Source organism: Mauremys mutica, chromosome 4 (genome assembly GCF_020497125.1).
Source record: "Mauremys mutica isolate MM-2020 ecotype Southern chromosome 4, ASM2049712v1, whole genome shotgun sequence".
NCBI classification, from domain to species: domain Eukaryota; kingdom Metazoa; phylum Chordata; order Testudines; family Geoemydidae; genus Mauremys; species Mauremys mutica.
In genome coordinates, this window is record NC_059075.1 from 58,390,088 (window position 1) to 58,414,763 (window position 24,676).

The window sequence follows — 24,676 nt, forward strand, 5'->3', positions numbered from 1 at the left end:
GCTATGGGGAAGTAGCCCAGGGAGCTGTAGTGGTCAAGCAGCGGTTACAAGTAGCACTATAGAGACTGCTGCAATTCACAGGGCCCTGGGCTGGAACCTGGAGTAGAGGGCGGGCCCGGGTTCCCCCCTAGCCTTGCTACTCCTAATCAGACATCGGAGGAGGTGATCCAGACTGTGGGTTTCATCCAAGGGGAAGACCACTGAGGGGAGGAAATCCGCCAATAAGCGCAGGACCTACTAGAGGAGAGGAGGAACTTTGCCACAATATATAGGGTCTGGTCTGTACTTTTATTAAAGGCAATTTGTTGGTATATTATTCTCAAGCCTCCCCAGGAAAGTGGGTGAAGGGGCTTGGGAGGATATTTTGGGGAAATAGGAGCTCCAAGTGGTCCTTTTTCCTGAATCTTTGTCTAAATCACTTGGTGGTGTCAGCAATACTGTCCAAGGACAAGGAAAGGATTTGTGCCTTGGGGAAGTTTTTAACCTAAGCTGGTAGAAATAAGCTTAGGGGGTCTTTCATGTGGGTACCCACATCTGTACCCCAGAGTTCAGAGTGGGGAGGGAACCCTGACAGGGGGCAAGCAGGGGCAAGGAGCAAGCAAGTGCAAGGGGGAGAGAGAGTCAGGGGTGCACAGCGGGCCCACCACAGTCCCAGACTGCACGCTGGGGGGATCTAGTCACATAGTGCTGGGATTCTTAGGGATTGACTTGTTTTGAAATGGGATTAGCTTGATTTTTGGCTTATTGTGAAAGTCTGGGTGCTTATTTATTGTGTGAAAGTTGGCAACTGTGGTCCCCACTATAGTCCTATTGGCAAGTTGTCACATTATGTTGGGTCTGGATTTTTACCCACTTGTGTGTTACAGGGAGACTCATGGGACGGCATAGCACACAGATCCATGCACTCAGGGAGAGAGAGGAGGAAGCCAGATTGGGAAGTGCCCCCTCTCCACTACTCAGATTGGTTCAATTTCACTCCTTTTTTCCACTCCAAATGGTATCTAGACTCCTGGAGTTTCTGGAATTGAGCTATTTCCCTAATGTCCACTTCCATTTTAGAAGGCTACCATACACCCCCTTCACCCCCATGGTGGAGACAGTGGGTGCTACATTAAGTTTCTAGGTATCTCCGCTGCAAACACCGCGGACTGACCGCTAAGCACTGGTCCTGAGTCAAGACCACACGTATGGCTACAAAGTCACTGGCCATGCCCATCTCAATCTATGGTTGGGGTTACCTGGGTTAAGCGGACACTTCCAGGAGTGTTAACATCATAGTACACTAGACTGACACTGTAACTGTGTCATAGAATTATTTTTGAAATTCAGATTGCGGGGTGTTTTTTATAATAAAAAATCACGTTTTTGGCCATTCAGAGAAGTATTATTGGAGAACTTTGTAAAATATATTCTAGATATATGTACAGTTTTGACTACGCTGTTGTACATGTTATAATACATCTTATTGATACTGTGCGTTGTAAATGTAAATGGTTTTTCAGAGCTATGCTCTGGTTCTGTCTCAGATATGTCATTAAATGTATTTATCGTCAAATGGATTGGATGACAGATGCATTCCTTGGAAACATCCCAAAAATGATCCTCCAGAGGCTATCCCACTAAGCACTTTAAAATGACCTCGCTGCACATTAAGCACTGGGGGCTGTTGTCTGGCTTGTTGGAAAAGGTGTGTGCCCCTTTAAGGGCTAGAGAGCCAGGGAGTGACTTTTTACTGTAGACCAGTCAGTGTGGGGACACTGATCCATCCCTCCCAAGGTGACTGGAAGAGAAGGGGGACTATATAGGCCATGCCAGAGCGGGGAAAGCCCTCTTTTTACCTGGACCAGGCAAAGCAGCACCTACCTGTGGACATGCTGAAATACCAGGTTTTGTCAGGATCTGCCATGGGCACCATGCTAGTCACTCCTTTCTTGGGGATCTGGAAAGGAATTTTTCCCTTGCCATCAGATTAGCCAGGGCAAAATGTTTTTTTTGTTGCCTTCTCCAGAGTGGATTTTTTTTTTGGGGGGGTGGGGGGACTGCCAGATTGGCCAAGGCAAAGTGGGTTTTTTTGCCTTCCCCACAGTGGGTGAGTAGGGGGCTTAGTTGGGGTGAATATGGCTATGACATCACAGCTCCTTATGTCAACATGGGGCAGATGTCCAGTGCAGGTACTCTGTAGGGAAGGAATACAGTAATCAGATAAAATTGATTGGTCAAGGATTTAAAGGCGGTATTCTTTAAAGGCTCAGAAATGGAGGGCTTGGGTTGCCTATGACTGGTATCACAGGGAGCCCCCCAACTTAATCCTCATTCAAGAGGGGGAATGGTGAAGTCCCAGCATGATGGGTAAGGGAGAGGACTGATGGAAGCACTCTGGATATATATTGAAATGATTTATGGAATTGCATTGTACACTTTTATCTGCTAGGTACTCCCGGACATTGAAGAATAAAATTGTGGCCTAATTAAATTATCTCAAGTGTCTCCTCTCCTTTTTCCAGGATAGCCAGACACAAATAAAGGTAATAATACCACAGTGGCCCATTTACTTGCACATGTTCATGTAAATTGCATGGTTATTTGTGCATCTAATTTGCTCACACATTTCCCATAACTGACAATACAATTGCATGAATTCAATGAGCAAAGGACCAGGTAATAGATTCATAGAGGTTTCAGGCCAGAGGGGGCCATTAGATCATCTCCTTTGACCTGTGGGTCACAGGCCATTAAATTTTGTCTAGTTACCTCTGTATTATCACATTATACATCCAGCTGGTTGTGCGTGTGCCATTTCAGTAATTCTACCTGCAGTTTAAAGACCTTATTCAAAGCCAAAGGCCCTCTTTCTATTGACTTAATGGATTTTGGATCAAGCCCTTTGTGCCGTTCACAAGACCTAATCACATCATAACAATTTTCTGCCCTGGTCCAGGGAGACATGGCAGCATTTCTATACCTTTCTGTGGCTAATTTCTAAAGTGACAATGTTTTACCTGGTGACTGGTGGCCAGACATTTGATTTGCCTTAACAAATTAGCTGAGTTTTCTCTCAGGTGGTGGATTTGCTTTGTGCATATAGCATGCATATTATCTGATGTGAAATTCAAGATGGGGTCCTTGTAATTGGTAGACAGACGCTCTACACAGCGAACTAAAAAAGTGCCTTCCTCTGATCTCAGCCTGACTAGTTGGAGGTATGCTAGTGGAAGTGATTCTCTGTGCATGATAACAAGCAGACTGAGAAAAGGGAGAGAGGGGAAAAATGCCATCTTTGAGGTTCAATTGTCCCAGTGGCCTTTTAAGCCCATGGACTAAATTTAACCAGCATATGGCACAGCTCCATTAACTAACATGGCATAGCACCTGCTTGCAACATGGCTGAGTCTGACACAATATTTTCAACAATTAAAAAAGACTGACCTAAAAGAGCTATGATTTTAACAGTCAGAGTGGTATTCACGAAGCTGGAGAGCGCATAGCAGGAGTCAGTTTTGTCATGGCCCTGAACAATAGTTAATTTTGCCTCACAGACAACTTCCTCCTACATGCTATCTGCTGCACACACTGTAGCTTTTACTCCTTCCATTGATTATAATGCCCTTCCAGCATCTCCTATTCTTGCCACTCAGTATTCCAGCATTGGCACCGTCTTCTTCAATTAAATTGATTTTAATTTTTCTAATTTTACCAAGTGAGTGTAGCCTTTGCCACTAGTGCTTACTGTGCAACTAAAAATGTATATCTTGCATAACTACCAGAGATAGATAGCATTAAAGAACTACTGCTGCTCTCAATGATGTTAACTCTATCATTCTGAGGAGCGACATGATCAAAATTAACAAACAATAAAACAAAACCATACAGGTAATAAACCCAGTAAATTAATTGTATCCTGGAGCTTGATGGACTTGGACTCTGTTGGACCACCAGGGAAGCAGATCCTAGAGAAAAGAACCTCCAGCTGAAAGTGTCCTGCCAGTGGTTCTGGAGAATTCAGCCCTGGGAGGTGACAGCAAGAGCTTCCTCAGCTCCCCTCACTGCTACTGTGTGGCTTATGAGAAATAGGGTCTCCCAGAAAACTTATTCCAGACAACAAAATCTGCATCTGCTGTGTCTGCAGGCCTTCAGCTCCTGCAAGATGAACTCTCAGTGACTTCTCCTTGTTTGGTTGTGCCTTGGCTGACACAGTAAGTGAAGAGAATCACAAAAATGTCACTGGAATTTAAGCAGACAATCCCCCCCCCCCAATCACTTTTATAACTTGTATCCTCCTTGGCCCCGAGTTAGATGGTATTATTTTTCAGCTCCCCAGCTCCTGCTCCTCTCCAGTTCACTTGCATAAAGCCCAGTTATTCAGACCTGAGATAGAAAAAATGAATTTTCACCATTGAACAGGTGTAGAAATCTGTTGTAGACTAAAAGTTTTATTAATGTATCTTGTTGGAAAAAACTTCTATACTTATAAAAAATGATACTGCCACATTATGAATTAGAATTATCACATGAGCTCAAAGGCAGTCAGGACAGAGACAGTTATGACTTTATATAGACTGAACACTCATTAGATGGAGCTTTGGAGTTGCAGTAAACTGAAAGAATTATAAGAACATTTTTTCCCCCCACAAGAATTAGACTACAAAGATTTTTATGGGTTTCTCTTTTAATGTGTTATGACATTTCTTCCTCTATGACTAAGCTACTTGGCTGAAAATGTTTAGAATAACTTAGTGATAAGACGTCTAGGAACATGTTTGTGTGATTTAAATATTATGTTGAGTTTTCATCTATAAATTTGAAAATGCAAGGAGTCAATAGGATAATTAAAGAACATATGGAAATATCAATAATAAAGTTAAGAGGGGGGTTTCATAGGCAATACAATTGATCCATCAAGCTCAGCTAAAAACACACTTTAAAACATATAAACCCCATACTATGCTTTTTACTTCTTAGATACCAGTTCAAAGCCCTTGTTTTCAAAATTTGTTGTATGTCATGGCTGTTCGGTGGCTGACATAAAATTAGCTGGTGACCTCAGTCTGGTTTCCGTTGGACCACTCAGAAAGCCATCAGCATAACTGACACTAATTGGCAGTGTTGTTGGCAGTCTCAGCAGAGGCCAAAGGACTGAACAAGAAAGAAATCTGAGCTAATCCCGTACTCTAGAGATCATTCCCCCATTTCAGAGTTGAGGCACACTGGCAAGGAGTGTGGTGGAAGCTGGCACTGCCTGTGCTGTGCCTTGTGTGTGGGTAACTAAAGGACTTCAGCTTCTAGGGTTGTCAGTTAGCTATCTTTTATGGGCCCTGCACCCCCTTTAAAAAGTCCCCCCATGCCCCTCCAAATTAAAAAAGAATACAGGCCAGATCCTCAGTGTAAATTAGTGTTGTTCTAATGACTTCAGCAGAGTTATGGCTATTTACATGAACTGAAGCTCTGGCCCCACATTTCTAAGATGTTGTCTGTTATGATTGTCTTTTATAGGCCAATTTCTCCAGAGAAACTACTGAATGGGTAGTTTGCGGATGCTCTTAAGAAAATATTCTATATCATCCATCAGTAGAGAACTCCACTTCTGTGTTACTAAAGTAACATTTAATTGAGTCACATGAAGAAATTGCTTCTTCTGCCCTTAGAAATACACAATACTCTAGAAGCCAGTAGTAACCTTCTTAAAACTATAACTTGTAATATTTGGGGCTAATAGTACAGAATACTATGTGTGTGAATTTTTGACATCAGAACCTTGACTTTTACACAGTTGTGTCCTCTGCTTACACTAGGGCTGAATTAATTGTCCCTTTAGTTTCATAAAACATTCTTTTAAACATGGAGGGGAGGGGGAAGAGGTTTCTTAGCAAACTAACAGTGCATATAGTTCTCAATATTTTACATATTTCTCAATTTACCAGAGCCCAGATGTGGAGCACTGGCCATTACAATTTGGCAGCTAAGCCACCCTGAAGAACATGTTGATGGAAAGGGGTTATCCTGTTTCTACTTTGTTGTCAGAAGCAAGAGGAGATGGGGAAGAGTAACTGGAGTTTATGGTGGTGGTGTAATGGAGCCTGTGACTAGATGAAGGCCTCTGAACAGGTGGAACGGGTGATTAGAACTTTCATTGATCTGTGAAGAAAACAAGGGAGAATAATTTTTAGGAGCTGAGAGATAAATTCCAATTGTTGTTTTTAGGAACCAATACATTACTTCACAGACATGAAAATTTATTGTTGCACAGAATAAATTGCACTACAAATACAGTCTAGTTTAGTTAACTAACAAGTAATTGTTAGGATAGGTAAGTAAATGTCTCTCTCTAGTTGAGTAGGACTGGTGTGAAAAAGTCCCTTGATTATCTTTTTCTTGGTTTCCCATGGTCACTTTCTTGAACTTGTTGAAATGTGGTATCTGTAGATAACTAGTTAGTTCCTCTACTTCCTCAGATATATGTACATCTGTAGAAGTACTAGAGTTCTCTGGTGTAATACAGTTACTGGTACTGCTGATGGTAATAATGAAGTCTCTGTCACAAGTTGGCAAGAATTTGATGATGGCTCTGCCATATGCAACTGATCTCTGTGTCTGTGCTAGATTTTGTCATCTTTGACCTTCTCTGTGTATGACACAGGATATAACTAACTGGTCTGTGTAGACCCTGCTGGCAGAAACTGAAATTTTCTAGTGTGCTTTAATGGAATCCTGTTTGAAACAGTACTAGGTTAAAATGCACTAGGGAACTTCTTTAGTTCACACCAGCAAGGTCTACAGGGATCAGTTAGTACACAACACATTACTGTGCTTTAGAAATCACACCCCAGTAGTATGCATTGCTGCTCCATGTGGTCAAACCTTATGATCTCCATGGAAATCTCTTGCCTGAACTCTTTGGCCTACATAAAATTTATGTATAATGGTGTGTTGCTTACTGATAATATGATTTACAGGCTCCTTATAAACTGATCCTTGAAGGTCTGATCTTATGGGTTCCAGCTGAGAAAGGTTTTGCATAAAATATAAACCAAATGCATCCTCGGGGGCGGAAGTGTGGGTCAGTTCTGTACCATATGGAAATAAGAAATTGACCAGTTTCTTTTCTTTTGAGTGCCATTTTCTGACTGCATAATTTTCACCAAATAAGCAACATGGCCCAGATTTTTAAAGGTATTGAGGTAGTGCTGCGATCAGTGTGGCAAAGCCTAATGCATTTAAGAGCCTAATTCTCATGTTCAAAAGTGATTTGGACACTTTTGCAATGCTGAGAACACCAATACCTATATACCTTTTAAAAATCTGGACTTTCATCTCCAACCTGGCTTTGAAAATGCTCAGATGGTTTCAGGATAGCTTTTAAAAAAAACACCCTTGTTTAAATTCCTAAATTACAATTGGGATTTTTCCAACCTTTCTTTTCACTATAAGTATTGCACAAATTTGATTATACAGGCACATCTCAGCAGAAAAATTCTTTTTGTTGTTCCTTATTATATTAGAGATTTTGTTCCTACTCCAGTCAGGTTTCTATGACTCACTTTCTCTCTCTGTAAAAGCAGCAGAGAGTCCTGTGGCACCTTATAGACTAACAGACGTATTGGAGCATGAGCTTTCGTGGGTGAATACCCACTTTGTCGGATGCATGTACTCTCTGGTATCACTAAGTTAATTGGAAGTAGGTCCCCAGGAATAGAAAGCACTACTCTACTTTCTGTATAAAAACATCTTTTTATACTGGTCACAATAATTCTGTCTCAATGCCAGTGTTTGGAAACATGAGCAGCATATCTGGTTTTTAAGGCCCTCTCCCTGCTTTCTTTATTTTATGGCTAGAAATCTAATAAAACTTCAGACAATAATATAGTAGCTCAGAATGGAAACATTATAGGAAAAACAAGCAGCCTTTCCCTCTTTCTAGCTCCACAAAGAGAGCAACTGACCTCTGTCTAGTGATGATGATCCACAGATTTCCTCCTTGACTCTCCAAATTGAGGTCCTGAGGAATAGAAGCTCTGCCCTGTGCTAAAAGTTTAGTCTGAAGATGGCCAACACTGGGATTTTATTTTTCTAACAGAAAAAATGTTAATGTCTTGTGCTCAGGATTGTAACTTGTCTGTGTCAGTCTAAACCAGTTCAGCCTCAGCCGTATGTCTGTATTTTGGTCTGCCTTGCTAAAGATGCCTCAACTCACCGCACAAAGCTCCTCTGTGTCTAGGTTGAGTAACAGCTATACGATAATCCCAGACATACCTTTCCTAACCACATGACACTTTGCCATTCCAAGCATTGAAAGGCTGTATATTTCTCTTTCCTGTTATTACAAATTCCATGCAAAACTAAACTTCAGAAGTTCAATGAGGTATTCTCCAGAGATTTGAACTTGCAAGGGCAAATATTTCTGGGCTTGCTTATAAGAGACTAGATTTCTGGCTGCCTCCCTTCACTCAGGAGGGCCTTGTGGGACTTGTGGAGACCTGCACTCAAATGGAGCAGGGGGGAGGGGAAACCTGTGGATGAATATAGGAGGTGGTGACCTGAGGTGGCCTCTGTAAATCAATACAAATAATAATAAAAAAAGCTTTGGGCTGAACAAATGGTGTGAGAGCATGAGCAAGATGAAGGATAGGGAGGGCAGCGGTTGAGAGGGAACAAGTGGGATGTAGGATAGTGATAATGGGCAGCAACAGGGAGGGAGGAGAAAGGACAGCCCAGGAATGGTGTGGGAAGGAGCCATGGCTGAATACAAGAAAAAATCCAAACAGACTGGATGACAGTAGGGAAGGGATGAAGAGTGAGAAAAGAGAATTCTTCCCAAATGACTCCCTCACCAAGACTAACAGCAGGAAAAGAGTGGGATCTGGAGCCCCGTATTGTGATGCCTGTCAGGAGGGAAAGGGGGAATACCTTCACAAGGGACAGTATCATAGGACCTAAAACATCAGCCACACCATCTGGGGCTCGTTCGCCTGCACATCTACTAATGTGATATATGCCATCATCTGCCAGCAATGCCCCTCTGCCATGTACATTGGCCAAACCGGACAGTCTCTACGCAAAAGAATAAATGGACACAAATCTGACATCAGGAATCATAACATTCAAAAACCAGTAGGAGAGCATTTCAATCTCTCCGGTCATTCAATAACAGACTGGGAGTGGTTGGGTCATTACAAAACCTAAACTTAATTTCCCCAATACTAATTTCTCCCTACTGTTACTCACACCTTCTTGTCAACTGTCTGTAATGAGCCACTGTCTTTCCACTTCAAAAGTTATTTTTCCCCTCTTGGTATCCTGATGTTAATTCATTTATCTCATTAGCCTGACCTAACACTTGGTAAAGCAACCCCCATCCTTTCATGTATTTATACCTGCTCCTGTATTTTTTACTTCATACATCTGATGAAGTGGGTTCTAGACCACAAAAGCTTAAGCCCAAATAAATTTGTTAGTCTCTAAGGTGCCACAAGGACTCCTCATTTTTTTTGCTGATACAAACTAATATGGCTACCACTGAAACCTAGCACCATTTTAGTATGTGAGGACAGTAAAAGAGGTCCCTGATCCCAGAGGAAGATTAGAATATCCCCCCCCACCTTTAAAAGAGAGCTCAGCTGCCAAGATAGTTTGCAGATTTGTGCCAAGAGGTAAGATTTTAGTTCAGTATAAATTCTGCCCATGTCTCTTATAGTACAAACACTGCTGATACCACTATTGTAATTGCCCATACACTATGCTCAATGCAGTACCACATATTTTGTATAAAATATAAACTGACACACTGCCAAACACAACTCTGAGGGGGGCTAGAAATATGGATCCATTTGAAACCACCTCTTAAGTGACGTGTTTGTCTCAGAAGAGGGCTTAGCTACATAAAATTGCAGGTAATGATCCCATCTTTGTTGAAATTCTTCCCCTATTTACATTCATCCTTTTCATTTTGCCTGAAGGTCAAATGTGGTCTGTGTTTTATTTTATTCCATACGTTCAATACACATAAGCGGTACCCTTTATTCCAAACAAATCTCCTATTATTTCACCCTGCTGGTTTAAGAAATGTTGCTTTGTGAAATTCAGATTCAATATTGCAAGGGGAAAAAAAAATCCCAGCTAGTAACTGCAGTTCCACAGTTATTAATGTATTTTCATTTAGTTCATTCACTCTACATCATTCAGACCCTGCACCTCATTAGGCCTTTGACTGGTTGGGGCTGGTTTGATAATGTTAGTACTACTTCCACTGTATATAGCCCTATTTCACAGCAGTGTACACAGTAACAAATATTTGGGTTGACTGTTATTGCCACATAGCTTGTTGCACTGTCACATTCATGCTGAACTTCTGTTTTTAAGAGGAATTATCTTGCCGACTGATAAACTTTGAAGAACATCATTTTTGTGTGTATAAAATGGATTAGGGTTGCTGCAGTGAGCAAACTGCTCTTGGTATTTCGAAAACATTCCTGGCTAAAATAAAACATCCATGCTTTGTAATCTTACAGTTCAATATTTAATATTGTGTGGCTAATAATAATAGGTCCACTTCTCTTCCTGAACAATACACTCCTAAGTTCCACTCAGTTAACTTCCTTGGGGTTCTGTCAGTGGACGTGAGAATAGAAGAATTTGATCTGTTGGGCCTCTTTTTGCACACTTTGGAGAAATCCAGCACTGACATTCTGCACAATCCCTTTCATGTCAGGTGTAATTGTACAAAGTGTCAATCAGCGTTGAGTTTATTTGACCTAATCATTTTCAAGGAAATTTGAGGAGCGCTGTGAAGTATAATTTCTCCAATGGCACCCACGAGGGGAGTTATTAGGCAGATTCCAATTTTCTGTGTTGTAATGTGGAAAGTGGTGTGGGACTATTAGTGACCAGGGGCTTGTCCACACAGTACATTAGTCTACACCCAGGCGGGTGTAAATTTTAGTCTGCCACACGCTAACTAGCCCATGGGGAGCCTCTTGCCATGCACTAAAAGTTCCCTACTGCTCATTAGGGACTACATTTGGAACAGGACTACATTAATGCACACCGGGGAACTTTTAGTGCACACCAGCAGGATCCACTGGGCTAGTTAGTGCACAAGACACTGGAGCAGACTAAAATTTACACCCTCTGGTGGGGAATAATGCACCATGTAGACAAGCCCCAGGCATGTTATGCTCTATCTCATCCAAAAGACAGTACTGTTTCTTTATACATAGGCTTGGCAAAATGCCATATTTATTTTATCATTTCAATGGATAGTATCAATGTTTATCTGTAAGCATTTTTCAATTTTTATCAATTTACGTTTTGTCAGTTGTGGATTGTTATTGGAGGGGGCCAGACAATATTTATTCCATGGCAGCACACATTAAGATTTAAAAAATTTAAAGCTTTATAACTGTTAAAACACAAATTGTTAACATCACATGGCAAAATATACAAAGAAAATCTCCTTAAATCAACCTCCGTGTCTGTCATGGAGGTCGTGGAAGTCAGGGATTCCGTGACTTTCTGCAACCTCCGGGACTTCTGCGGTGGCCAGTGTGGTGACCCCAGGGCCATGCAAGCCGTTAGCCCCAGAGCTAGCTGCTCAGGTGGCCCCAGGGCCAGCCACATCGGCAGCTGCTGGAGTGGTTTCGCAGCCAGCTGCTTGGATGGTGCTGCACCGGCCACTGCTGGAGCTCCCCTGGGGCAACTGGCCCCGGGGACCGACCGAACAACAGTGGGAGTGGCTGGCCCTGAGGACTGTCTGAGCAGCAGTCTTGGGGGTGGCAGGTGCAGCTGCAGCTTGGCAGCCCCCAGCAATGGTGCTAGGGGTGGCCGGAGCAGCCGCTGCTCAGCACCCCCTGGCAGCTTGCGCCACTGGCCCCAGACCCTGCCTGAGCAGCGGACCCCCCAGGCTCTCCAGCATCAGCTTCTCCAGGGCCCCCCCCGCAGCACTCCCCCCGCCATCAGCAGCGTCTCTCTCTGGGGGCCTCCAATGCAGTGCCCCCGCCCCCAGCTAAGATTTAATCAGGAGTATTTATATTACAAGTCATGAACAGGTCACAGTCCATGAATTTTTGTTATTGCCCATGACCTGTCCATGACTTTTATTAAAAATACCCATGACTAAATCGTAGCCTTACTAATAAGTTCTCCAGGAGAATTTTTCTTACTTTGCCTATATATAAATTTTGATTTTCATTAGTCTGTATGTACGTGAAATTGACATTTATGGATAAAAATTGAATACTTCCAAACCTATTTATACACTGTGTGATTTTTGCAGATGTTATCATATAAGAACATCTCACTGTGACAAGAAATCTGCAAATGGCAACTGTCCTGTGGGTACATGACTATGCGGTCATCAGATAATCTGCATACAAATTAATGTGTCTCTCTCCTGGGGACTGTGTCGCACTCTGTAATTTTATATTTGAATTTTATAAAGGTACAAATTCTCCTCTAAAAGCGGTTGTATATCAGTTTTACTTGGGAAAATATCCCAGTTCACTTGGGAAAGGTTGTTGAGTGCAAATGTTTCTTGTCAACAGTAAACAGCACACAGCCCTTTCTTTTGAGACGGATACAAGTTTTGGAAATTATACTTTTTTCTACTTGATGTGGATTTTTGCAGCCCATATTAAAATGAACTAAAATGCATCTAGACCAAAACTGCACTATTTGTTTAATGTACTTGGTCCCACTTATGTTCCCTCTACAATTGATTTTCTCCCAGTTTCTCTTACCCCATGTATAGTGGAGTGCCCATGTTAATGGTTAACATAGTTTCTTGGCTTGGTAATGGATAAAAGTGCTGGAACAATAATAGATACCACAAGCTGTATCTGAGCATATGTATAGTAAAACTGTGCAATCAAATCTGCTGGCTGCATACAGATAAGGGGCCGGAATCTCCTTTCACTGCTTTTAAACTGATAACTTCTGTTGAATTCAATAGAGTTCCTCCTGATATACACTAATAAAAGCAAAAGGAGAATTAGCTCCAAACTCCCATGAAATTCTGCCACCAGATGATTTGTGAAGGAATAATTTCTAGTAACCTGAGGAGAAATAGAAGGTACAGGCACAAATGCTGGGCTATATTTATCTGCTTCTGTACCCACTGGAAGATAGCTAATGTAACGCCAATATTTAAAAAGGGCTCTAGAGGCTGATCCCGGCAATTACAGGCTGTTAAGTCTAAGGTCAGTACCAGGCAAATTAGTTGAAACAATAGTAAAGATTAAAATGGTCAGACACATAGAAGAACATAAATTGTTGGGCAAAAGTCAACATGGTTTCTGTAAAGGGAAATCGTGTCTTACTAATCTGTTAGAGTTCTTTGAAGGGGTCAACAAACATGTGGACAAGGGGGATCCAGGGGACATAGTATACTTCAATTTCCAGAAAGCCTTTGACAAGGTCCCTCACCAAAGGCTCTTATGTAAATTAAGTTGTCGTGGGATAAAAGGGAAGGTCCTTTCATGGATTGAGAACTGGTTAAAAGACAGGGAACAAAGGGTAGGAATTAATGGTAAATTCTCAGAATGGAGAGGGGTAACTAGTGGTATTCCCCAAGGGTCAGTCCTAGGACTAATCCTATTCAACTTATTCATAAATGATCTGGAGAAAGGGGTAAACAGTGAGGTGGCAAAGTTTGCAGATGATACTAAACTGCTCAAGATAGTTAAGACCAAAGCAGACTGTGAAGAACTTCAAAAAGATCTCAGAAAACTAAGTGATTGGGCAACAAAATGGCAAATGAAATTTAATGTGGATAAATGTAAAGTAATGCACATTGGAAAAAATAACCCCAACTATACATATAATATGATGGGGGCTAATTTAGCTACAACGAATCAAGAAAAAGATCTTGGAGTCATCGTGGATAGTTCTCTGAAGACGTCCACGCAGTGTGCAGAGGCAGTCAAAAAAGCAAACAGGATGTTATGAATCAGTAAAAAGGGGATGGAGAATATATTATTGCCCTTATATAAATCCATGGTACGCCCACATCTTGAATACTGTGTACAGATGTGGTCTCCTCATCTCAAAAAAGATATACTGGCACTAGAAAGGGGTCAGAGAAGGGCAACTAAAATGATTAGGTGTTTGGAACGGGTCCCATATGAGGAGAGACTTAAGAGGCTAGGACTTTTCAGCTTGGAAAAGAGGAGACTAAGGGGAGGTATGATAGTGGTATATAAAATCATGAGTGATGTGGAGAAAGCAGATAAGGAAAAGTTATTTACTTAGTCCCATAATACAAGAACTAGGGGTCACCAAATGAAATTAATGGGCAGCAGGTTTAAAACAAATAAAAGGAAGTTCTTCTTCACACAGTGCACAGTCAACTTGTGGAACTCCTTGCCTGAGGAGGTTGTGAAGGCTAGGACTATAACAGCGTTTAAAAGAGAACTGGATAAATTCATGGAGGTTAAGTCCATTAATGGCTATTAGCCAGGATAGGTAAGGAATGGTGTCCCTAGCCTCTTTTTGTCAGAGGGTGGAGATGGATGGCAGAAGAGAGATCACTTGATCATTACCTGTTAGGTTCACTCCCTTTGGGGCACCTGGCATTGGCCACTGTCGGTAGACAGGATACTGGGCTAGATGGACCTTTGGTCTGACCCAGTACGGCTGTTCTTATGTTATCCTTCAGGCACCATCCTGTGTATTAGAAGGAGCGCTAAGGGGATGCACAGCATCCAGAGCCTACAACAGGCATTTTGGCTTAAATAACCAAATTATCTTCTGTGATCTTCCAGGTAGCACACGTTGGCCCACCTGCTGTATTATTATTGAAGAGGTTACAACATACGTCTCTCTCTCTCCACCTGGCCAACATTGCAGGACCTAGAAAGTAGAAGGGGTAAGGGCAAATCCAGCAACCTGCCTGGGTGCTGGATCTGCCCTTACCCCTTCTACTTTCTAGGTCCTGCAAAGCAGAGACTATGTTCCCCATTAGGATTCTGGTCAGACTCTGTGCAACAATACAAAGGAGGTGGGAGTGGAAGTTCCTTACACATCTGTGCAGGCTCTGGACAGAATCTGGCCCTCTGTTAACGTTGAATATAGAACAGGGATCGGCAACCTTTGGCATGTGGCTCGCCAGGGTAAGCACCCTGGCGGGCCGGGCTGGTTTGTTTACCTGCCGCTTCCACAGATTTGGCCGATCACAGCTCCCACTGGCTGCGGTTCGCCGCTCCAGGCCAATGGGGGCTGCTGGAAGCAGTGGCCAGCACATCCCTCATCCCGCGCCGCTTCCTGCAGCACCCATTGGCTTGGAGCGGTGAACCGCAGTCAGTGGGAGTCGCGATTGGCTGAACTTGCAGACCCTGGAGGTAAACAAATTGGCCTGGCCCACCAGGGTGCTTACCCTGGTGAGCTGCGTGTCAGAGGTTGCCGTTCCCTGATATAGAATATAGCTGAATATAGAACTTGGTTAGGAGAGGGGCAGTGAGTGAATAGCTCCGCCGTGCACAGGGTTTTGCCTCCTTTGTTAATGGGGAAAAAATAACATTTGTTTTACTGCAGGTGCAGTTATAGTGACTCAGCCCACATGTTTTTTTTCCCTTTTACCAAGAACTTTATCAGTTCCTTAGCTGTACGGTATTTGTGATTGGATTGCGTGTGAAACATGAGTTTGACGTGCTACGGTAACTGCAAACTTGTTAACAGGAAACTGTGTTCCAAACAACAGCATTTGAACCTCTCTAGGTAGAAAATATATAGCCTGTTGACCAAAGAAGCCTGTTGCTTCTTGAAAAGAGCAGAAGCAACTCCCTTGACTGCAGCAGAGTCACATATTCATACGCAAGTGCACACATTTCCATTTTCAGTGTAATTCTTCCCTGATTTTCAACTATCTCTTTGAGTCAGAGATCTTGGATTTGATTTCTTTAAAAGCTGGGCACCCAAAATGTATGTGCAATTGTACACCTAATCTATGTGACTATATAGTTTGGACACACAACAATAGTCATTGTGTGTACAAAATAAACAAGCAGTTGCACACACCCAACTTTTTAAGAAGATTGTTTCCTGGAGCCTATTTTTCCTGCAGGGTTACCAAAATGTTAGTTCTTCTTCTAGGAAAATATACATATAAACACCTGGTACCTGAAAGTGTTTTGAAGGATGAACAAAATTGTTTTTCTTTACTGTGTGTCTTAAAAGCAAGGTGTATGAGACTTAGGGATCTAACTCCCTTAGGCTCTTTTGATACTCCCAGCCAAATTCAATAAAGAATGCTTTAATAGAAAAGTTAATTAGGAAAAATATTCTTGACATTTGTCTCTTTGCTGGACTACCAAACATGCCAGGAGAAGAGCAATCTGCAATGCTCATTGGGTGGTAAAATCATGAAGGTCAGTAGAAAAATAATTATGAGTAGAGGAAGAAGGCACTGGGTTAAGCAAGGATGGGGTAACATAAGTTACTTGCCTGTTAAGTTCAGCTTTAAAGCTTTTTTGCATTTTGATTACTCTCAGTTCAATCCAGCAAGAATTCCTGTCTAACTAGGTCATTGTACAGAACATAGTGACTGTGATGGTTCAGACACCAGAGGGTTTTTTTTTAATGTGTAGTAAACCAAAAATCCTTATATGCATGCTGAACAGCACTGCATGGCACATATTCTTTAATATTTTCCTTACTGTATAATTGCCTGGCACCTAGCACAACAGGACTCCAGTCTTCATTGAGGCCTCTAGGCACTAGTGTAATACATGTAATAAACATTTAAGTGCGGAGTGGGCAACGATGCCTATAGTTAAGGTACTTAACATTCTCCATAATATGATAATTCTGTTCTCCAATTAAGAAATTTTTCAGGAAGAGAGAAACTGACTAGAAGAGAACAGATTAACTGACTACACAGGAAGTGCTGTCACATGCAGAAAAGGCAACAATCTGAAAAATAGAATTTTTGTGTGTGCGCTAACTTCTATCAGAATCTTTTAATTATAGTGGGTACAAAATGTTCAGGAACAAAATGTGATCATCAAATTGATGGTTTCCCTTTAACATCAGTCTCTACAAGAGTTGGCCCTGAACTTGGTCTTGAATGTCCCTGAACTTTGTGGGGAAAGGGCAGGGCTGCCCAGAGGGGGGGGCAAGAGGGGCAATTTGCCCCAGGCCCCGAGCCCCACAGGGGCCCCCACCAGAGTTTTTTGGGGCCCCCGGAGCAGGGTCCTTCACTCCCTCCGGGGGGCCCGGAAAACTCTTGCGGGGCCGGGCACAGGAGCTTCTCCGCTCCCGGTCTTCGCCGGCGGGGGGTCCTTCCGCTCCGGGGCGGAAGGACCCCCCGCCGGTGAATTACCGCGGAAGACCGGAGCGGGACCCACTGCCGAAGCGCAGCTCGGTCTTCGGCGGTAATTCGGCGGCGGGGGGCCCTTCCCTTCCGGGACCTGCCGTCGAAGTGCCCTGAAGACCCGCGCGGGGGCCCCCCTCTGCCGAATTACCGCCGAAGACCGGGCTGCACTTCGGCGGCGGGTCCGGCTTCGGCAGTAATTCGGCGGCGGGGGGGGTCCGACGCGGGTCTTCGGGGCACTTCGGTGGCGGGTCCCGGAACGGAAGGGCCCCCCGCCGCCGAAGACCCCGGGCCCCCGGAATCCTCTGGGCGGCCCTGGGAAAGGGATGGGGCAGACAGCAAGAACTAAAACTGAATCCACATCCAAATTTTGTAAGTGGCCCCTATCTTTATATTGAGCTAAGCCATATCTCAATGACTCCAGACTTTGGGGTATTGGAAATCTAGAGATGGATTCAGATTTTGTTGCTTGAGCCAATTTTCCATCACTCTGAGGGTCTGATCAATTACATCACTCTGATAATATAAAGAGGCTCAGAACCAGAGTGACTGTTCACCTCCCTTGTCTCCTGGTACGCTTACCGAAGCTTCTTTATTTTCAGCACTGCTGTGTGTCTCTGGTGTAGCCTGTCTTCCCCATGCCCTGCGCAATTTTGACAGAGATGTTAGTCTTTCCTCTGCTGGTTTGGAGCTCTGCCTGCACAGACTCTTCTCCCCACACAGCAATAAGATCACCACCTCCTGTGTGCTCCATGCTGGAGCGTGTCTGCAGCCTGGAGCACCCATGGCTAGCTGTGCTGACGAGCTATCCATGCCGATCAAACAGGAAATGAAAATTCAAAAATTCCCAGGGCTTTAACAGGTGGGCGGCTATTTCCTGGCTGAAGTGCAGTGGAGTTGAAAGTGCTTTCCTGAGCGGTCACAGCAGAGTACTGTGGGACACCTCCTGGAGGCCAATTCCTTCGAATTACACAGCCCAGTGTCTACACTATCCCCATGTCAACGCGTGGTTGTTGACTGAAGTGCTACGCATCTCACGGAGGGGGAGTACAGAAATTGACTTTACAAGCCTTTTAGGTCAGTGGAAGGGACTCGGTAGACATGTACATTATTAACTCGACCTAACATGGCATATGTTGACCTAACTTTGTAGTGTAGACAATGCCATACTATTTGAGTACTAGCTGCACTCACATCCTCCTCTGCCTTTGTCTCTGCCAGCAGATCAGACTCAGGGCCAGATCCTTAGCTGATGTAACCTGGCATAGATCCATCAATTTGGTGCAGTCCCTCATTGCTTTACATGAGATAGTAAATTGGTTGCAGCAAACTGGAGTGATGTTTTTGATTACCCTGATTTCATTGTTGTTGAAAAGAGGTAGTCATCCAAAATCATGGCTTCTAAAAAGCTAAGGATATTTTTCCAAGAAAAATACCATACACCATATTTTATTCAAGGGTGGAGGTTGTTAAATATCTGCCAGATATTATTATAATCTGATTATAATCAGAATAGATTTTATATATTGCAGTTCATTATATGTGGCCGTATGGAAGTTAAATTGGTTTCTGAAAAGTGCTGTGGATTGTTGCAGATCAAATAGCATTCATTACAGAACTTGATATGGAGATGACAAAGCCCATTAAGAGAGTGATGGCATTGACTACATGCCATATCCACCACAAGTCCACAACATTTTTCCAAATTACAATTCCAGGCATACTTTGGTTTCTGAGCAAGAATAACTGCCACAGGAAACTATAAGCTAGTGATGACTAAAAAAAGAATGAAATGGGATGTATTTCCCCATTTTGAGTAACTCATGCTAGCATGCATTAAAATATTGAGTATCACTATAAAAAAACCCTGTAAATTTGATCCAAGAGTTTTCAAGGCAAAACACAAAGGACAGTATTAGAGACTGGCTTTCTAGTCTCAAAGTATCTAAAATATAGTGGCCTAAGGACACTGCTGTCCAACAACTTGTACTGACTATTCTGTGTCTCAGAATGGCCAGGGCCATTAGGGCCCTCTCATTACTTCATGTTTTTTTATGTTTGTTCTGATACTGGTTTCTACAGTTGGGATTTCAGTATGATGTGATACCTGCAGGTGGGTGATAGAGAAAGCAAAAATGGAGCAGTTTGAGGCAAATAGTTTAGTTCTTTCTTTCTTGGAAATTAATGGAATGGAAATCTGTTGAAAAGATGCACCTACAAAGATCAATACCCTTAAAGCTAAAAGCACAGCTGTGCCTACACACTGTTGAGAATCAGTGGGCTGGGAATTAAAAGACAATGCTAAATGAACCAGGTGTGTGCATGACTGATATAAAGGGGAAGAGGGAGAGAGAGAGAGCATATTTGAAAGTTCCTTGCTGATTTAGCCTGGGTAACCTCGAGTGCAATAGTGTGGGGTCTGCTTATCTTGGAAAATGTGTGTTACAGCTCCCATTAAAGTCAATAGAAATTGACAGGCCAACTCCAGGGGTGATATCATTGGGATACAGTAAAATGTTTAGAAATGTCTGGATTTTATTCCTGAAATTCTGACCATTTAAATATAACCTCATCTTCACCCTGGGTATACTGTTACTGTTTCATTTAAGAGGCTGCTACAAGCTGTGAAGCTGTTTGCACATCAATAATGTCAGAATAGTAATTCTCTACTAGTGAAAGCACAGTTTAAAGTTCAAGTCATTTGTTCATCTAAGTGGGTCTCTCAGGTTGTGGTTGTGGAGCAGATCACAGAGAATTTAGAAGTTATGGAACCTAGGTTACACTTTGTCTAAGGGAAACTAGATTTGGATCTAAGTTTTACCAATGGCCCATATCTAACTGGGAACCAGGAGTCCTGTATTGTAGTCCTGGCTCTGACACTACTGTTAACTGCAGTGGTAGAATTTATAATGGGCTAAACTAAAATCCTAGAGCTTGCAATTTCTGAACTTTAGGGGTGTTGCAAATCTAGACTGGAATCTAGTTCTGAATTTTGCAACTTTAACCCATCTCTGTTATTTATATAACATCCTAAATGTAAGAAAAATGTGCTAAAGAATTAACTGAATCCCTGAAAACTTAATGGGATATCACACATGCAGTATTATGACTTCTCTGTAGGACCACACAGGGAATAAGCAGAGCTGTTGGAATACAAACAGATATATAAACACATACAAATAATTGTGATAAAGAGTTTACATGATTAAAAATGCTCCCAGCAAATAACTGTGTTCATTATTATATTACTGTTATTTATTATTTCTATTGCAATCATTCCAAAAGGCATGACCGGTTGTGGGGCCCCATTGTGCTAGGAGCTGTACAAACACACAGTGGGAGGAAGTCCCTGCACCAAAGAGCTTACAGCCTTCATTAAGACTTAATTCTCCATCCCATTTCTGAGACAAACTGGCAGCGAGCACTGCAACTGCTAATGTAAACACAGTAGTTCTTTATGAATAACTTCATTGAACTTCTACTCAGTACTTCTAAATGTGAAGCATGACATTTAAGACTTAAGTAAGAAAGAAAGGAAATGATAAACTACAGTTTTTAACTAGGGTACCCGTCAAGCTTCAGGGGACGATAGAGATAAGCTGAGGGGTTAGGGTTGAAGGTGATAGGTGCTAAAAGCAAGGTGATAGAAAGTGGGTGATTGGGAATGAAGTAAAGATGGCAGAGGGCATGAAGTACGGGGGAAGGTTATAAGTAACCATATACTCTGAAACCTCAAACCTGTGGCAGCCTGGTACAGCAGACAGGAAGTTTTGTGTCAGCATCAGTTACATTTTTAAAAAATACATCCTTTATTGGGTTAAATTTTGAAAATGTCATCAATACAATAGCCCCGTAGTTGTTATGGAGGTAACTGTAACACATCCATAGTTAAGGTTGTGTTGAGACTTCTACTTAATGCAGGAAATCCCGCTGTTTCAAAGTTATGGGCCCCAATCCTGTAAATGGATCTATTCAGTGGGATTCTGTGTGGGCACAGAAGTGAGGCATATGGAACTGACTGAGGAATTGGAGATGTAGTTTTCAAAATTAGCATAACTGCTCTTCTGAAGCCAACTGAATTTTGTGGGAGGTTTTCTGGATGAAGTACTTCCTTTAGTTTCCAGAAGAAAAATTTGTAAATCATCATTTTTTGAAAAGCAATGATTTCAGTTGTGTCAGATGGTCTTTTGAATTTATAAAGACACTACCAACCTTAAGTTTTTTTCCTCCACCTCTGTATGGCCCAGAAAAAAATATTTAAAAATAGTTTCTGGATCACTATTTTGTGCATAGATCCTGTAACAAATTCAGTAACCACTGGTTTTGAGAATACCCTGGGCCTGGGCTATGAGTGAAAGATAATCACGAGAGAGACAATTGCAGCTATGAGGTAATAAGCAAAGGCTAGGAATTGAAGGTGAAGGTTAGATTGTTGGCTTAGTGTAGGAGAGAGAATTTTCTCATACCTACCTCATGTACCTTTCTCTATTACCCACCATGCTTAACTTTATCCCTCTCTTAGACCACACTTTCACACTGTCCCTTTACTTTTACTCTTCCCGCCTTCAAACTGCACCCCATCCTTAGCACTTCCCTCAGTCCCCGTTTTTACCTTTCACCCTCATCCTGCAGCCACATCCTCCAGACTCACAGCTTCCCCAGGCACCAGTATTTCTCTCACACAAAATAGTGTAAATCTGTAGCAATTCTATTGAAGTCAATGGAGCTGATGTAAAACTGATGTGAGAGGAGAGTTTGATCCCCCTGTGTTTCACATTTTCACAGTATCTGTAATTAATGAATAGCTTCATTCAACTTCCTTGCTCTAAAGCATGTGACTGTGATCCACTAGGTCATAGAAATGGAGTGTTCTTTTAGTTTATTTTGGAAGCTTGACATTTTTTTTTCTGGCAGGAAGATATTTTCTGCTCCCTCATTAGCTTAATAATAAAAAAAGCAGCAACATGTATTTAGCAAGTGTTTAACAAAACATTTTACTCCCAACTGTCAAACATACAAACAAGATGGCTTGTGTCAAATTTTACTTTATAAAAATAACTTAATTGAAGTAATATAGTCCAACTCTGTCACAGAGTTTGGGAGAATGAAAAAAACAGTGAGGATAGAAAGTTAAACATTTATATTCATAACAAGAAAGCAAATAAATGAGCCAGCTATTTGGCATTTTTACTGGAGTTCTCTTACCTGCGTATTAAAAAATATATTAAAAAGGGATATGAAAAAGCAGCATGGAAGAAGTTTTGCTGAAGTTGTACTTATGTTAAATGTTGAAATAATGGTCTAATTTTCCTTACATTTACACAGGAATATACTGCCGTACTATATCAAATTCAGTGGAATTATTCTAAACCTACCCCAGTGAAAATGAGATCAGACTAATACTCTATATCTTTTCATGATGAAATATTACATTTTGCTCATACACCTAAAGTCTATCTTCTACTATTCCTTTATGCTGAATCATAATTGCGTATTAACCTAGGCACTTGTTCAACGAAAAGCTATATTAAGGATGCTTAAATTTTTCTGTCAGTGATGTCACAGGTCAAATCTCAGACCTTATTGTATAGCCACGATAAATTACTTTCCAAATGACATGACCCTTTGCCTTTAAAAAAATCTTGGAATAGGCCAACTGTTCATGCATTCAGAATGTGCAAATTATATTCAAGAGGAGTCAACCACAAAATAAAAAAATGTTACTCATTGATAAGAATAAATTTTAATACACTTCTGTCTGAAATCAGGGATGGAAATCATATGGATTTCAGCCAAACTTGGGAGGAGAACCTTGCATATTTGAATAACTCCCTGAATCAGCTACAAGCAGCAGAGCTCACTTTTAAAGTGGGTAAATGCCAGAGATTCCCTGTATCTTGGGAATAGAGTACACGGGAGATCTGTTAGGCCAGACACTGCAAATCTGGAGGCTGGTCTGGCCTCTAGTGAGTCACCACTGACCCCGTCTCAGGTGCACTAAGTGCTGAATTCACACACTTGAATATTTAATCCAATATTTGGGTTCCAGCAACAGACTTTACAACACTTTATATCTTTACAAACTCAGACTAGGATTTGAAGTTGGTTGTATACATGGACACTTCCAGTTACAGTCTGGGGCAGTGCCTAGTCAGGCAACATGCAAGAAAAGCACCTTATAATATGTAGTGACTGATGCTGCTAGATGAAAGGAGTATCTGGCCATAGTGTACGCCCTACATAACCTCCCATCGTATGTATATGATGGATTGTTTGTTGTTTGATAACAGATTGCAATTCCATGGCATGTTTACAGTGCATGAGTGCTGGAAACACAACATTTCTGCTCTTGCAATTTGATATAACAAAACTGTTTATTATAGGGAGTGTCCAGTACTTGAAGAGTGTGTGTCATGGCAAGTCATATAGTTTCTCACACCAGTTTAGATAGTAGCCTGTTCTGGTCATCTCAGTGCTGGCTCAATATAGTTGACATACATTTTAAAAAGTGGTTAGCAGGGTGCAGTAGCGTGGCCAACTTGGGAATTGCAATTAGGGGCTAATGGGTTTTTTACTGGGCACCCAGGCCTTATTCTCCCACCACAGGATTGACTTCAAAAGAAATTACCTGTATCCTGAAGTGGGAGAATAGGGGAAATAGTATTTACTCACCACTCATAGGCATGGTCTGTTGTCTGCTTTCTAAAGTTATCCATCCTCTCTTTAAAAAAATGTTGAATATTGGTAGGTTAAATTGCCCCAAATCCACCTCTAAATTATCCCTAGCTGAAGGCCATTGAAGTTAATAAATGTGTATAATAAAAAATATCTACCTAGGTACTCATATTACCTCTGTGACATTGGCAGGTCAGGTGCCAGCTCATGCCAAGGCCAGGGGCCTCACTGAACACTGACAAATGCATGGCTGGAAACCAGTCTGGCTCACCAGTGGGTTGATACAGTTAAAATAGATATTAATGTTATAAGAATGTGGTTAGTATTTGCACTTGATGGAAAGCTTGTAGGATGCTGCATATATTAATCCTGCTTATAATATCTGTATTCTATGGTATAATGTCATAGGGAGCGTTTGCATTGTAAACCTGTGTAATTGTGTAACTTACCAAACAAGAAAAGAAGCATTCATTGGTGTAAAATGCTGGTCCTGCAGACAAGAGGGCCCTTGAAACTAAATGAACCATTGTAAAACATTATAAGGACAAATAGTCTGTTGATTGCCCTCCCTACAGTGATGCAGCTGTAGTGGTACAGCTGTGCTGCTGCAGTGCATGTGGTGAAGACATTCTATGCTGACAGGAGAGAGCGGTCTCATCGGCATGAAAAAACCACCCCCATAAGCAGCATAAGCTATGTCATCAA

At 42.0% G+C, this 24,676-nt stretch overlaps 1 long non-coding RNA gene across 1 annotated transcript in view; it reads left to right on the forward strand.

The window, feature by feature from the left end:
* LOC123370107 overlaps positions 1-24,676 on the forward strand; it is a 172,127-nt gene that overhangs the window by 119,799 nt on the left and 27,652 nt on the right. The window lies entirely within an intron of this gene.